This window comes from Etheostoma spectabile, unplaced genomic scaffold, assembly GCF_008692095.1.
Source record: "Etheostoma spectabile isolate EspeVRDwgs_2016 unplaced genomic scaffold, UIUC_Espe_1.0 scaffold00569489, whole genome shotgun sequence".
Classification (NCBI taxonomy): Eukaryota; Metazoa; Chordata; class Actinopteri; order Perciformes; family Percidae; genus Etheostoma; species Etheostoma spectabile.
The window spans coordinates 9,868-22,222 of record NW_022605159.1 but is presented as its reverse complement, the minus strand read 5'-3'; the positions used below and the strand labels follow the sequence as shown (position 1 = coordinate 22,222).

The following is a 12,355-nucleotide window of genomic DNA, read 5'->3' as shown; positions in this document are numbered from 1 at the left end:
CTACTCCTTTTCGCACATGTGATAGAGGTATGTAACACAGGAAAGAAGGGTATTTGTTGGTTTCTCTCCAATGTTTTTAAACTTGTTTTATTATTGCTTTTTATTATTTTTTTTTTATTTGTATATACTTTCTCTTGCATGTTCGAAATAAAGATATCAATCAATCAATCAAAAAATCAAAAATACCTAAACAATATTAATTATATTAACCAGTTGCCAATAAACGTTCTGTAACTTAACTAATTGATAATGTCTAATTGTTACAGCTCTAAATGTGATCTACAGATAGACATTTTGAAGGTATCACACTTAACAAGCTGATCATTGGCCTATGTTTTGTTTGACAAATATTAATCTGCAAAGTAACTTATAACAACGAATTTATCTTTAAAATGTAGCTGGGAGTAGAAGTGGCCTGGGCCAAGACCTCTTTAATCCCGACATTTGAATCTGCCCCACTCCAGCGAGTTGACAAATCTGATATCAGGCAGAGTAGAAGTACACAAAAGTAGCATACAATGTAAATAACGTCACTCAAGTAAAGTACATCCACCACAAACTGTATTTTAGTAAATTAGCTTCTTACTTTCCACCACTCTAATGATACCACCATGTAATTATTATGAGAGAGACAGAAACACGATATAGCGTTATTGGTAGTGTCTATGTCATAATGACAATGGCCCACTGTTTCGGAGTTGTTGACAACATTCTGCTTTTCAAAATGAGCTAAATTCCATATGAGATGATCTGCTGACGGTACGCCACCTTTAAAGTACAAACATATAAACTACAATAAGACCAGATCATGTCAAGTGTGAAAGAAACGGCTAGCTGACGTCCGTAACGGGACGGCTGGCGAACATTTAAAACAATAGGCATTGTGCTAGCGTTAGATAGCGGTAGCATTAGCGGTGTAATGCCTAGCTAACGTTAACTTCAGACAGACATGACCATTCAATTCGGAGAGTTTAGTAGCGCTTAGCAAGCCGTCTGTCCTCATGTTAGCAATATGGTCGTAGTTACCTCAATTTTTAATAAACAAACTAAGCTCACTAACTAGCTAGCTAGATGACAGGTTCAGACCAGACGGTTCAGACAACAGGTTGTCATTGTATTCGCCGAACTGTTAGCCAACGTTAGCAAAAAATCACCCTAAATTAGGTTGCGTCCGAAGCATCGCTGTACATAATATTATACAATGATGAGAAAGAAGAGGAAGTTACTCTCCCCTACTGTCAGAGTCTACAGAGACAAAGATATGAACGTATTTCACTCAGCGGTGTGGGTAAGTAGTTAAGGTTAGTAGCAACGTTCTCTTGACACAGTCTGGCACTGATGCGTTCAGTTTCTGACCAGACACAGTCGCTGACACGCATGTAGCAACACGCACCCAGGAAAGTGAAGATTTTTGGATGGCATGTACATATATATATTCAACCATTACTTTTGCATTATTTAAACTTTCTGGGGAGCTTATGTTTAGCAATTTCTCGCAGAATAGCGGGACACACTCCGAGAAACTTGGGTTGAAGATTTGAAGCTGCTAATGTACAGGAAGTCTGTGAATACAGCACACGCCATTCTTTCAGTCTCTGTTTTCAAACGCCATCTACTGTCCAAATGTACATTACTGCTGTCTGCACTGCATGGACCGTGCTTCAAATGGCGTCACAGCTACAGAGGATACAGAAAACCTCTTGTTAAGATAATGTGTATTTTAATCATTTGCTAGATAGCAGATCAAGATATAGCTCTAGAAATGATATAGTCTGTAGATTAGGTGGTTTCAAACTCATGGCCAATTAGCTGCCTTTCCAATTTAACCACAAGATGGTGCCATATCCACAATAGGACCGTGTTAGTTTAAATGATCAGTCAATTTTAAAACTGCAACAATGATTGGCTCCATTATTACACACAGATACCATCGATATAGAGTTTTGCACTTACTGTGTACATAATTGTAGCCACTGTTGCAACAAACCATCCAGACAGGTTGCACATACACCCTTATCCCAAAGCCAAGTCTGGCATGTCAGCAATGAATCCGCTCACAGTGGTACACTGTAATTAAGTCATGGTCTACCTTCTCACCTAATCAGTCCCTCTGGGCTTTTAAGGCAGGAGATCCCTTACAATTACTGCATTCCAAGATGAGCTCTTTTCTCAGACCTATTTGAAAACTGAATCCCAAAGTAGCCTAACCACTTTAGAGTCTATCCGGGGTATGTGGAAAATAATCAAAGTTGTGATTTAAAAGAGACTTTGAATGCTTTGCTGTTTACTCTCTTGTACACATACAGGGGCATGTCTTGGGTGTTTCAGGGTGGGCCAGGGATGATATGATTGACAGACGATCAAACCACCACATTCTAAGGAAAAACAAAAAAACCAAAGGACAGTCTCCCAGGGTACAAGTAAGTACAATATTTTTTACCAATCCTGCAAAATGAATGACGAAACAGTTTGTTTGATGGTACCCAAACAACCCACAAGCCTTAACTGATCCATTGTCCCTCTGGCAGGATGGACATTTGTAAGAACCTTCCAAAATGCATAAGTCTTTCACAAAAATGACAATTATTGTTTTCTGATGTCACTATGGTTTTAGGGCACTGTCAAGAAAAAGGATCCACATGCAGACAATTAAGTAGACATGAATGAATTTAATTTCAAATTGAGGTAACAAGCTTAATGTATCATATTGACAGGGGTCAAAACCAGGAGGCCTGTTCAAATAGTCCAAACTTATCTAAAGGGGTTAAGGAGAGAATCATCAGTCCGTGGTTAGATTCCAATTTGTATTATTCAATCATATATTCGAGAAGGGACAGGGCACATTATGAACATCAGTATAAAAAATGCAAGATGTAATGCCGGAGTTAGCAAAAATAAATTCTAATTTACATCTGCACCCCTAAGCAGTTAACAAAAACAAAACATTATAGTAACAACAATAGATAACAAGTATACAATGCGCAAATTAAAGGACAAAACAAATTTACCAACATATCTATGAAATTGATCACATGTGGTTTGCCTGATTTCACAGGGGAAAGATCATTTATCATGGTGGTAGATGTTACAGGGTAGAGGCTGGAGTGCTACCAACAAGAACCAACAAAGAAAACTCTGACAATATGACAGGGGAATGAGAGGAAATGAGCGGTTAACATGCTGTAGGGCAAGACACAACAGGTGAGCGGGGGTGGATGAGAGTCTGGTGGACAGGTGGAGAATGGCAGGTGGAGAATGGCAGGGTGGAGAATAGCAATGAGCAGGTTTGGGTGTTTTTTCTTTTCAGGAAAGTCTCAATCAAACACATGACCAAGACACAGTGCACACCTGAAGAGAACCAATTGTTCTAACACACATCTGTATGGTAGAGAGAGATGTCCCTCGAATTATATTTTATGATATGATAATATGCTATGAGTTGAAATGCTGTGCCAGTTTGGAGCTACCAGTCCAGACATGCATCACAATATTTTTATTTAAAACGCATTTTCTTTGCTGTGGTAAAGCAGAAGGAAATGCATATTTCTACTCCACTACAATATTCAATTTCTGGTAATGACTTTGTTCAACCCTTTTTTCTCCTCATAAACGTTTTTTTTGTAGCAGCTGTTCTGCCATCCGGAATAATTCCAAAATCTTTGGATCAGATGGGCATATCACATGAAAGTCAGCTGAACTAAAATAGCTGCATCTAATCAGGGTACTCCGCTTACTTACAATAAATGTCCTGATTAAAAATTGATTTATTTAGCCGACCTATATAAAATGTCTTCATTTTCAAAGTGCAGTTTGTAATCTGAAGGTATATAAGTAATATATATATATAAATAAATAGGCTACCTGATTCTACTCAGATACATAACCTGATATTCCTTAATGCACCCCTTCAAACAGACACATAGTATAAAGCACACAACACACACGCTATTCTATATATCCATATATAAATGATGCAAACAGATGCACTAAAATAAATGGAATATAACTCCTGGAATTTAAACTGTGCCTCAGCACGCACATGATGCTGCTATTATCTACTTATTCAATTTCAAATGTAAGTGACTCCTATGGATGCCTACGGCTTATACAGCGCTGCCTCCATTCTCACCTTATCCCCCATTTCATCCATTCATTTATGGTTGCTCCACGTTGCCTGCGCTGAGCCAGTTCAGTCTGGGATGACTATATACACACACACCACACACACCATGAGAGGTCCATTGTGAACGGTCCACTTTTTCAAAACATGAGGCAAAGCTATTAAAGAGCTCAGTGAGGCAGCATCCATCAGTCGGACCGCAGTGACTCATTGCGCGACGGTCGGTCAGTCAGTCAGTTAGTCAGTCAGTCAGTCAGTCAGGGGGCTTACATTTTGCACTTCGCTGTGGCGGATCAATGCGAATTAAAGACCTATATTCTGGCGGAAGGCGTGTCTGGTGTGGTCACATATAGGAGTGGTTTGCTACATTCATTTCTAGGTTTAGCCTCATCTCACTGATACGGACGCGTGCGGACCCCAAGAAACGGACATAAAGCGTCTCTCAAGGTAAGCCACCCTCTTCTTCTCATTAGACTGTGGTTTTCCTTCGTGTCAGATGTTGAATTTGTCCGCAAGGTCATATCAAATAAACAAATCTCAGTGGCTCTAGATATCGGGGTGGGACAGAGCTGCAAATGTAGGATCCATGACATATATCATAATTGGCCCGAATAGGTCGTGTGCATACTTTAATGTATGTAACGTTGTGCATGAATTCACATTCTGGAACACTGTCTGTCTCTCTAAACTGCTGTAGGCAATTTTTAATTGTTGAATGTATTACAAATAGGATTGTGCTTCCATAAACAGTTGCACTTGGAGAACAGACGAGATGCGTAGTGGAATAGCACAAAACAATGGGCTACACCAGTCCATGACCCAAAACAGTAACCTACTATTCTATTTTATTCAAGTCACACTTAGCAGCGACTCTTTCAGATTAACAAGTGCATTAAGAGACAAATTCTTCTACATCCTTGAGTAATGTATGTAGACGATACCTGATCTGTAAAAAACAAAATCGATTATGTTTGTTCTAGAGATGCTTATTGTTGTGAAAAAGGGGAATAGCATGAGTATAACCATTTTTTTCAGTGACATGTGTGCACATTATGCAGAATGAATTCTCATCAGTAATGTCAGTGAAATGGAAATGCTCCCTGTGGTCCACTGATTATCAATCGGATGTTCTTCCTCTTTTGATGAAGCCTGTGGCTGCTGTTTTGTATGATAAAGTCTCACTCACAGTGCAATTCATTTTCTGACTGACACCAAATGATCAGATATCTCAGACATCTGCTGAGTACTGGCACATTACTTGCAGAATTGGCTCCGATGCTTTGACACTTAGGACACGTAAACGTAGCTTGACGGAAAAAGGGAGTTCAACTTGAGAATCGTTGGGAACACATAAACTAATTTTTTCTCAAACCAGACACGACTATTGGTTCCGGTGAATGTCCACTGAATGTGGAACATATACAGTTTTTAATCCGAAACATCATGTCCTTATCTGTAAGCACGTTTAGCCTACATTAGGTCAAAGTCTTATTTCTGCACTTTGCTTACTTTCTTGCAAGTTTGCAAACTTTCCTTTCTTTAGTGTGACACAGCATTTCTGATGCTCTTTAGGGATTATGGTTTAAGTAACACTTACAGTAACTGTCACCAATCAACATCACTGTTTAAAGAAACATAGCTTGTTATTTGCATTTCACTCATTATGATTTGGACAGTGTTGGTATTATAATTTTATGCTGTGGTTAATTAGATCTGTGGGCTCGGGTCACATTAATCTTAATTCAAAAACAGTAGTTGAATTGGGCAAATACGGGTCATTGACTGTTCTGGTGCTTTGCCTTTATTGTAACACTGATTATGTAAAATAATGTAAATGACAGTTCAAAGAAACAAACTGGAATGGCTAATTTACTAAAATGCTCATCTTGGTCTGGACTGCGAGGCCTATGTAAGTCTGGTCTGATATTTTTTTGTCCAGTTAGTAAAAAGTGAAGCTCAATCATTAAAAAAAAAAAAAACTAAGTCTATTTCTGTTTTCTTCTTTTAGGGAATCACACAAAGTGATGATTTTGCACATCTGTTCCATCTTTGGATTACGACAATATTAAGGACTGGAAAAGTAAATCCGGCATGGGAACTAACCCAAAAAGAACAGTGACCGTCCAGATGGTGCCTCAGCTGGCTGTGGTGGACACACTGGGCAATAAGGAGCCTAATGCCAACTGGACTAAAGAGCCCAACCTCAAACTCTCTCAAGTCAGTTCAAAAACCACCCACACATCTCCCGACCACAAACAGGAAACTCATCTGACTAATTCTCCCGCTAACACCACCAAAAAACAGCTTCCAAGGGGGGTGAACCAGGTAACAGCACTGTGTCAGACAAACCACTACCAACTAATGATAACCAGATAAAGTCTAGCTTGTGACAGGTGGAAACCAACTGATACAAGACCAGTCTCTGACAGGCCAAAGTGTGGGTGTTGCAGGAGGTGACCAGAGGATTCTAACGCTAATGTGAAAATGTTAAGCCGGCTAATGAAAAGGATATCTGTAAGGCCGATAAGTTGTCTGCTCTTTCAGCGACAAAGGTCGACATGCAGACCAATGCCTGCAGAATGAAGGGGCCAAGTGCAGCAGAGGAGAAGTGTGCAAAGCTGACATCCTCAGCCGCAGCACGAGAGGACAGTAATAAAATGTTTCTCCAATAATAAAAATCTTAATGCCTGTGAAAAAAAGGCTACTACATCTGAACCACAACAGGATAATAAAGGGATTATTTTATCTCCCAAAAACAAGGACACAGCTGAACCACAGAAATATCAAGAGCCTGATCATAATCGTAGATGCTCACAAAGCTCTGTAAGTCTGCAGGAGACTCCCAAACCTAATCAAAGCAAGGAAACTGCTACTCTTAGCGGCACTACACCTCCGTCAATGAGCAAAGATGCACAGGCTGAGTCTACGAATAAGATTTCATGTTCAACGCTTCCAGAGAAGGATTCCCACCAGTTAAGAAACCTACAGTCTCCTCAGATAAACATCAGCCAGTGTCTTCACAGAAGGATCCCTCCACTCTGCCCCAGGCTACACAAAACATGCCGGCAGATGGGCAGGTGTCTGTGGAAGCCAGCAAGACTAACACAGCTGTCCATGAAGGGCCGCAGCACTGTAAGCTTTTCAGGAGGCTTCAACGATGACCTTATCTCCGTCATCCAGTCAGGCGGGGTTGTCATGATATGGAGGTTCAGGCGGTAGCGAAGCAATGGCAGTAAGGCTGTGGCCACAAGTCCGAGCCTGCTGCCTTTCGCCGTGCCTCACAGGCCGGCGATGGTGCAGTCCCCAGGGAGGCCACGCTGAGCCTGGCGGTAGTCTACCAGGAGGACAGGGGTGTGGCACTACATCAGATGAGCATGAGTTCTACATCCGCCTCTACTGATACGAGGTCAGAGAGACTCACTGTTGAGGCGGAGATGTGCCCAAACCAAAATGCTGGTGTAGTTTCCACTCAGAAACATTGTCCCAGCAGCAAGACAAAAGGCTCGGAGCAAAGCCTAAAGAACCGGGTCAACTCTGTGCAACACCCAGCCAGTTTATCAAATCAACATTGAACACAGCAACCCCAAGGAGGCAGAAAAGACAGGCGACTTCCAGGTTAAAACCGGAGTCCAGAAATCTTCAGCCAAAACAGCCCCTGCTGAAGCTCCCTCTCTCAAATCAGTAACAGCCCCAAAGACAGCGGGTGCTACCAAGTCTGGATGTGTTGACAGTAAAAATGCTGCGCTGTCTAAGGTTACTGTTACAAGCGGGGCCAGCAAGGCCCTGCCAACAACAACAGCAACAAACACCACATCAAAGCCAGCTGTAACTGAAAAAAAGGCTGAAAGTCCAAAACAAAAGGCTAAAGGAGGGGGTAAAGCCCCGAAGAAAGAGAAAAAGTCAGGCAAACAGAAGATAGAACCGGAGAGAAAGGATAAAGACGACGACCAGAAGCAGAAAGAAAAGGGGGTCCATGATGTCGTCTGGGATGAACAAGGGATGACTTGGGAGGTCTACGGTGCTTCTGTGGACCCAGAATCCCTTGGTTTTGCCATTCAGAGCCACTTGCAATGCAAGATCAAGGAGCAAGAGAGGAAACTGATTGTCCAGACCTCTTTCCGAAAATCAGTCTCTGGTGTCGACTCTCCGGGACATGGCAAGAAGAACAAAAGGAGGCAGCAGAACATTTTCAGGTCAATGCTGCAAAATGTCAGACGGCCCAACTGCTGCATGCGTCGACCTCCCTCCTCCGTCGAGTAGCACAGCACAGAGGTAGCATATGTCAAACTCCTCCCTTTTCCTAGAGGGCAAAATGTTGGTCCCCCCCCCCTCATCATGATTACAAGCCAAGTGAAAGCATTAATGAGACAATGATCCCTGTAAGTACGTAAGTAAGTGTACTGGAATGTGTAGCATAAAGAGTCAAACTATGTGTGATGTTGGTGATCAAAGAAGGTAGCAAATAGTACTATAAAATGAACAACCCAAGACTTATTTTCTAGAATAGATATTACAAAAAGAGAGAAAACTTCTAACCGTTTTTAAATAACAGAGGCAATAATAGTGAAACGCATGTTTGTTAGTTACAATGGCAGTCCAGACCTTCACAGTAAAAGGCACTGATCCACGGGGTAAACATATTTTTACTGTCAGAACATTTGTGCAAGTGTGTTAAACCAACTCATTGCATTTGCTGCATTTATGTTAATGTTTTTGAGGTGTTTTGGGGCCCTATATTTTTAAGATTGCTGCGTTTTCTTTTCATGCACATTTATTTTTTGTGAGTGTGATTACAGTGAGTTGTACTGTTGTGCAAAAAAAAAGGACTGTATGCACATGCACTGTTAATCTCTATTTTCTTTGTTGTTTTTTTTCTATTAAAACAACAAAAAAAAAAATTAAGATTTACATATTCTTCATTTTTGACCTATAGCATCCCTTAACTTATTTAAGCTCTTTTTAAGTTTATTAAAAAAAATAAACTTAAAAAAAACTAAAAATTAAACCTGAATAAAAAAAAAAACATAAATCAAACACATCAATAGCTCAAAATGAGATAGCACTTCATTGCGTCTGAGCCAAGTGCACATCTCAGGGGATGTAAAAACAGCAGAAAACATCAACGCAATCACAGGTGAGTGTCAGACTTCAGCTGAGAGTAAAGGTCAGGAACAGTTTCGGATCCCTTACGGGGGCATGAGGTTGTTCAGAGGCTAGTAGCTCCCAACTCTTTCCTTTTGAGACAGAAGAGATTAACATCCCAAGTCTGCATGTGGGCCTAGAAGCAAATATGTTATAATCAATGCAAGTATTTAAATGAATCCAACAGTTAGCATTGCTTAGTTCTGTGTGAACAGAATATCTACAAGGACAAGGTTCAGTCAGCCAGAGAAAACACTTAGTGCATTTCTGTAAAACAGTTTATAGTCAGTGAAGGACAGCAGAGACCCAGTCTTCGGGATATTTGTAAGATCAAGATGTACTATTTGGGCATGCTTGTGAAGTAAGTCTGTATCAAAAATATGATTTTGGGCAGATCATTTGGAATAAGTGCGTGCAAGAGAAGACACACACTCAAATTTCCGTCATTCAATGCAATCAAAACTTCATTTGCGGGTTGTTGCGAATTCCACTTGGAGGGTCCAAACGTCGGGACTCAAGTAGCTAAGGAATCACTCTAGCTTTGATTAAGTTACCAAAACGATTTATTAATAAAAACAGAGCAATGCATTCCGGACAATAATTACGTGCACGGGTCTCTATGGAACATGACTAGCTCAGAGGTTCACAACAAAGGTCGTAACAGTGGCCGCAACGGTTTATAAAGCCGCCTTTAAGGGAGTCCTATTGGTAAAAAGCGTCACAAGGCGGGTCATATCGCCATAGCAACTGTATTTCTATTGGCTGGGTGGGCGGGACTTCCTGTTACATTACTGTGTGGGTTGTGTGTGCGTGTGTTGGGGTTTGGTTTCCTGTGGGAATTCCTTTGTTCCCCTCCATTTTGAGTGAGCACGTGGCTTTCTGGCCTTCCTGCACCGGTTTCTCTTGTAAATGTAATGTCTTGCCAACAGGGTATCGCCCCCACCTGGATGCCAAGCAACAGTACATTTTTCCTTCATTCAACATCTGATATGATTTTGTTTCATTAAATTATGCATAAGTTCATCACAGTGTCTAATATGATAACAATACCTGAGTACACAATTTCCACAATAATTAACAATACTGAGTATAGCTTCCCACAGATCCCCTATATCTGAATATATTTCCCACAAATCCCCCTTTTTACACCTATAGGTGTAAATCCTACTGTAAACAAGGAACTGTGTGGAAAACCTTTTAGAATTCATTTTAGTATAAAAACGTGCAGCAAAAAGTTTAATATGGTAAAAAAACGTATATCCCCCTTTTCACACCTGCAAAGGTGTGAATCCTAACTTCAATGTTGCCCTATTGGACACCTGGTCCCCCCTGGTCTTATCACAAAGGGTGGGGTCTCTTGGTCACAGTGGTGTGTGTGTGTGCCTATTCGTCTACAATATACAAGATAATAATCCTCCATCTCTTCACTTCTGGGTATCATCTTACTCTCCCTACTGTAAACATACAAAAACACACGCCCACACATATGAAAATGATACAAAAACAACCAGGTTGCAGTCTCTCAATTGGAATGTGGCTGAGGGTTTATGACTCTCATTTCAGGAAAGATCAGTGGGGGTGAAACTCTATCAACATAGTCCAATCAACATTGTATGTTTTAGCCTAGACTAAAACCCCAGGGGACAAGAGACAGGGGACCACCTTTTGTGACGTACCAGGAAGCTCCTTTCCATATGTTAATTGCCAGCAAAACAAAGAAACAACAACAACAGAAAAGCTACTGTCTTGACTAAACGTGCATCCCCACCCCTAAGGGAAAACAAAAGTTTGAGTGAAAGAAAAGAAATAAACCCAATACAAAATCATGAAAAACAAAATTCAGAATGAATATAAATGCAATGAACTAAAAAATGTGGAAACCTCTTATTTATCATTTCAAGTCAAAAAACAATCCAATTGAGTCAAAATTCCAATAGGCTATGCATCTTTCTAATGTATCCATTTAAAACCCCAATAAGCTTTATCTGGTACCTCTGGTACATTATCTTGTAATGTCAAATTGCTTTAAGGCAGCTCAATTAATTTTCCCACCACTTTTCAGTTGACTTTATTTGAAGGCTTAATTTGACTTGAAATGAGCTTTCATCAATTCATTCAGACACAACATTACTCAAAACACCAAACCAAAAGAATAAAAGAAACAGATGAATCCTAAATAAAAATGCACTTATCAATTTAAAACATTTGAGAACATCACACAATGCTAAATCATGATTCTTTGTGATGACCGCCTGAACATTCACTCTAAGACTGAGTGGATCTGCATTGATTTAATCTGTCTGCATCAAGGTGTGAAACCCCAGTCTCTCCTTTTCAGTCCTTCTTTAAACACAGGAGATGAGTGAGGTTTTGAAAGAGCAAATTAACACTTAAACAGGGAACAGGAAAAAGGATGTTTAAGTTAAACCAGACTAATTAGGAAAACACCAAACATGAAATAGATGTAATCGACTGAAAACTAATTATCAAATGTGAAATGTTTGACAAATTTGTATACAGTTCTAACTGCTCATTATGCATTTTCTGAGGCTGGTCTAAGCTTTCGCAACACACCTTTATGGAAATCCTATTCAGTAAGCACAATGAAATGACAAGCATGGAGTTTACACTCCCCCTTTTATCTCACTCTGTGAGATTACCACCTAATGTTTACTCATCCTGTGAATAGATCAATGTCTACATTAAATCACAGTACTTTGCAATACCGGATCTATTTCCTACCAAATCATCTTTTAACACTTCATTGAAAATGTGAGGATTATGTTTAATCCATCTGTATTAACCTATTATTAACCGATCTTGCTTGAAACTATAACAGGAAATTTAATGAAAATGTTACAAAAATTTAAGGCCCTACAAAATGTAATTTCCCTACCCGACATGAGACATGTCTTAACCCTTTAAACATGTCTGTTTACATGAACTTTACCTAATTTGTAGAGTATAAGTTGTTGTTCCCAGTATTTTATGTGTGTTTGTTTTAGATTGCGAGTCTGTAAGTGACAACCTGCCTTCACTTGTGCATCCGAAGTACCAGAACCAGGACGGTCTCTTGCTCCCCCCTTTCCTTCT

At 40.1% G+C, this 12,355-nt stretch overlaps 1 pseudogene; it reads left to right on the top strand.

Moving 5' to 3' along the window:
- Window positions 1-6,192: 6,192 nt before the first annotated feature.
- On the top strand, window positions 6,193-8,395 carry LOC116685060 (G protein-regulated inducer of neurite outgrowth 3-like; annotated as a pseudogene).
- Window positions 8,396-12,355: the final 3,960 nt, after the last annotated feature.